Below are 4,978 nucleotides of genomic sequence, written 5' to 3'. Positions count from 1 at the left end.
ATTCCCGCTTTGTGTTTTTAGTGAATGGGGCTCCTGGAGGGTCTGACAGCTGCCAGCGCCCCCAATAAGAGGCCGATAATTAGGCCGCTGTCCCCGGGTGACCCCCATTGAATGGCCCTGGAAGGAGGGGGCTATCAGACCCCTCCCCCACATTCACTGTGTAGCCGTGGCGTTCCCCACCACATTCATCCCCACCGCCCTACATAATGACCTACAGGCCACAGCCTAAATATTCTCCCAATCAAAAATTTTCATTCACATGATCTGGGGTACCTGTAGGGGGGCATACACATTCACCGACACATTCACCTGAATTCAGTTCACCTACACAGGATGGTTGGCTCTTCTGTCTGCCCAATTATTTTTTCAGCCAATCAGAGCGATTTCTTTATTTTCTTTAATTTTAGGGAACAAACAAGTTTTATGTCTCTGCCGTGCACAATTTTATCAGTGCGGGGTACAGTCACGGCCCGAATTCCCAAGGGGCGGGGCAAGGTGTCACCATAATGATTGGCTGAGGGGTGAAGAGGGAAAGATGAACACAAGGACCTCAGGGGGGCGCTCTAGGCAGGGTTTGCACATTGTTTTGCAGCATCTCAGGGCCCATCATGCCCAATCAGACTTATCAGACTTCACAACAGACCGATCGGTCCTGGAGATGCGGCCATTCATTTTTTGGATTTTCTTTACCATTGGGACATGTTCCCACTGCTCACCCAGCCCCCATCCTTCTTACCCCCAAACACCCCAGCAATTCTGGGGACAATACCATGATAACGGGCCTGGCAATAAACTCAGAAAGTCAGCAAGGACTGCAAACCACCATTTACTTTTCATTTACAAATATTCAGGCTTGTTTTTGTTCACTTGGGCCATGTTCCCATACCCCCCTGACCCCCCCGCTCAGTTATTTTAGTGACCCACTTATGGTCAGAGACTCTGCAAATAACTCAAATCACAATTTCCCAACTATACCTGAACTCTTTATTATACCACACGCTTCAAAATTAGCGGGGACAAACTCCCACGGGGCCCCTGCACACCATGGACTCCCCCCCCCCACTGCCCCAGCAATTCTGGTGGCCTTGCCATGCTCTGAGGATTTAAACATTTCTAATAAAGTTTTACAAAAATGTTCTTTAAAATGTTCTCAGGGTGCTTTATTCTTTATCAGAAGGCCGGGGATTTCTCATTTCCCCTTAAAGGTGAGGGGGCAATTATGCAAAAATTAAAAATTAAGCTGGAAACCCTAAAAATCAGAATCCCGGGGGGCATTTACCTGCAATGCTTTATGTTGGTGACGGGTTCTGGTTAGGGAGCAGCGCCCATGTCATAGAGGAAGATAGAAAATCTATATTCTGTTTGTGGGGACGGGTCAGGAACGGGTCATGGCCGGGTCAAGGACGGGTCAGGGATGGGTCAGAGATGGGTCAGGGACAGGTCAGGGATGGGTTGGAGTTTGGTCAGGAACGGGTCGGGGCAGGGTCAGGGATGGGTCAGGGACGGGTCGGAGATGGGTCAGGGACAGATCAGGGGACGGGTCAGAGATGGGTCGGGGACGGTTTGGGTCAGGGGACGGGTCAGATATGGGTCAGGGGACAGGTCGGTGATGGGTCAGGGGACGGGTCAGAGATGGGTCAGGGATGGGTCGGGGACAGTTTGGGTCAGGTCCACATTGACCATGCGTGGGATCTGGCACCCGGGCCCGATATTTGTTTCTGTATGTTTTTGTCTTGCTCTTTGTGTTGTTTTATATTCAATAAATTTTGAACTTCTGAGGAACTTTTCTGATCACGATGATAAATTCCCCTGGGCCGGGTCCGGTACCCGCTGAATATTTTTCAATCTCAGGAATTCGGTGGGTGAAAGTTTTTGAATTTCAGTTTTTTTTCCTATTTTATAAATGCGGTGAATGCAGCAGGAGGAGCGAGACCCTATACCGTGTCCCCATAGCGTGCCCTATACCGTGTCCCCATAGCGTGTCCCTATACCGTGTCCCCCAGTCCACCTCCATCTTCTCAGCCCAATGTTCTTTCATTTTGCCCCCGCAATTAAAGGATTTGTGACAAGAAGCTGAATAAACTCTCCAACACAATGGCCCCCCAGGGCTGGTAATTTGCCCCTGGCCTGTAGGGGGCAGATGTAAGATTTGCCGGGGGCTGTTGTCAGGAGATAAAGTGATTCCTTTATTAATCCTGGCCTGAATTCCTCACCGCTCCTCCTCACTTTCACTGCCCCCTGGAGCATATTTTTACCCCCCCCCCCTCGCCTCTGAGGGGGAAGAAGTGGGGTACCAGAAAGCCCATTGTCAGCCCGAGGTGTTCATGGACTACTGGGGGCCCAGTGGTGGCATTGTCCCTCTACATACCCCCATCTGCCCCTGATATGGAGGGACTGTCCTCTTCATGCCCCCAACTGCCCCTGATTTGGAGGGACTGCCCTTCTTCATACCCCCATCTGCCCCTGATTATGCCGTATATATCTGTGAATGTGGGGGGGGGGGGTAGGACAGAAGCCCCTCTGTGTGTCTATTTGCCCCGGGGCATTGTCCCTATACAGGTACGGACCACTGAGCTGCATTGGGCGGGATTCCTCTCACCCTCTATCTATTGCCCCGGTGTCACCCCGCACCATATTCACCATTCATCCTCCAGGTGGATGTGATCTCAGGCAGATGTCTTCCTGATGCTTTGTACCTCCAAGGCTGCTAATTAGATCTCAGCAGCTGGGGGCCCGGTAATAAAAGTGGCCCTTCCCTTTGTTGCTGGGCTTTACCGCTTCTCACACTGTGAGTGGTAGAATAAAGACAGCGGGCCTGGAGATATTGGGGTAAATACATGGCTGACCCCTGTGCCCTGCTGAAAGCCCACCAGGTACAGATGTTGTACCCTTTATCTAGGGGTAATGTCACCCTGGTTTTGTAGATGAAGCACATAACCACTATTAATTTGGGGAGGAATGGGTTAATGACGTCCCAGTAAGGGGTTAATACCCTCTCAGTTCTGTGAATGAAGACAAAATGCCCTTAGTGTTGACAATAAAGAGGTCAATGTGCCTTTAGTTTTGGAGGTAAGTCCCCAAAGGTGTAATTGGCCCCTTAGTTCTGACTGGGAAAGGGGTTAACAGCGCCTGGATTCTGGGGATGAGCTGGTTAATGCCCTCTTAGTTCTGGGAGTGAGGGGGTTAATTGTCTCACAAATCAAGGGATAGAGTTTAAGTATCTCCTCTGTTCTGGGAGATAAAAGGTTAATGGCTCCTTAAACCGCCAATCAGATCCGCTGTGCAGGTCGTTCATTTCCAACGACAATCCTCGTTCGTCGGTCACTTTATTTTAGAACGATTTTTGGCCAATCGGTCGTTTCCAATGATAATTATTGGACGTGTGTATGCGGCTGTGTACACTCGTGCAATTCTTGTCATTGGAAAGGATCTTTCACGATGAACGAGCTCTGTACATACAGCACCATTCTGCTCTATAGAGAGGGGAGAGCGATGAAGCGGCACTCCGCTGTGCTCCCTCCCCCTTACCTTGCATTAAGATCGCTCGTTGTTCATCGTCCCTGGATCCGTCCCGGCGACATGAACTGTACACACGCCAGATTCTCGCCATGAGTCAATTATCAGGTAAGAAAAATTTGACGTGCGTACGTAGCTCAAGTCATCACCCTTCAAGTCCAAGACGAGTCCCAAGTCATTGACAGCAAGTCCCAAGTCAAGTCACTTCAATATCAAGTCTTTTCCAAGTCGTACTTAGTCTGTTATAATTTTATATGAATTGCTAAAGTGAATGCCTACAGAAGCATTTTTATTTTAATAAATATATCTCATCATTTTATTCACTTTAAATGAAGTCGTTTAATCAGTGATCATCCCAAATTATTATTTTATAAAACCTTGCAAACTTTATAACTGACTTTTTAGAGACGAGCAGATTTCGTGTTGCATTTTAAAAAAAACAACTTTTCCATCACGTCATTTCCCAATTGTGAGCGATCAGGACGCACGATACCAGCGCGCTGACCCAGGAGCCGTCCAATCGGAGCGCTGCTGGCCGGCACAATAAGGATCCTTGCGGCCAGTTTGAACAAAGTAGGCAACGTTGTGCGGTGATCATGATAAAACTTTATGGCGTCAGTTTCCTGCTCCTCATTTATTATCGATGACAATTGCTGAAGTTTTTCCATCTCACCTGAAATGTTTGGCGTTGCGGAGACAGGGGGAAAGTTTTCAGTTTTTATGGCAGCGCTCCGGCTGTACGTGAAGAGTCCCGATTTACGTCTTTTGGCGGCTGAGGGTTGTGTGGAATCATCTCTGGATGAAGGGTTCCGCTTTGCTATTTCTTCCAGGAGTTCCTGACACGATATTATGACTTGTGCCAATATCTCAGCTCGTAGTCGGTTCACCTGTTCCTCCGTACAGCCGCAGCCCAGAAGCTTTTCAAGCCACAGGAAGTGAAAGTTTGGATCGAGCGCCGCCGCTTTAAAGTAAATCCAATGGCTGAACGGAAGATTGGACGGGTCGGAGGGGGCTTCAATGATCCCGGCTTTATGAAAGATTCCCTGAAATCTGCAGAGTAAGCTGTTTATAAGTGCCGTCCTCATCGGGTTCAGGTGAATGCAATCATAGTTCTTGATATGGTTAAAAAGTCCAAATACTGCGGGGACAACGGCAGAAATGGTGACGGAATCTCCTTGCACCCGGTTTGTGGCTTCCAGAAACGGATCCAGGAGATCCACTTGTTCCTGAAGCTGCAAGTATTCCGTTTGGGAGAGAATTAAGTTTCCATAGGAAAGAGATTGTAACATGTCGCTTAACGCGGCTTGCTCAAGGCGTAAGATTGCCTCGACCTGCCGTAGCGTGCCGGCCCAGCTGTTGGAAATGCCGATCCCATGGCCGCCATACTGCGGGAAAGCATGTTTGCAAGCAGAACTATGCAGCAGGCGGGTGATCTGCGAGACTTTTGCTTGGTTGGTGTGTG

The sequence above is a fragment of the Pyxicephalus adspersus genome, chromosome 3, assembly GCF_032062135.1.
Source record: "Pyxicephalus adspersus chromosome 3, UCB_Pads_2.0, whole genome shotgun sequence".
Taxonomy (NCBI): domain Eukaryota; kingdom Metazoa; phylum Chordata; class Amphibia; order Anura; family Pyxicephalidae; genus Pyxicephalus; species Pyxicephalus adspersus.
Note: the sequence above shows the minus strand (reverse complement) of the source record.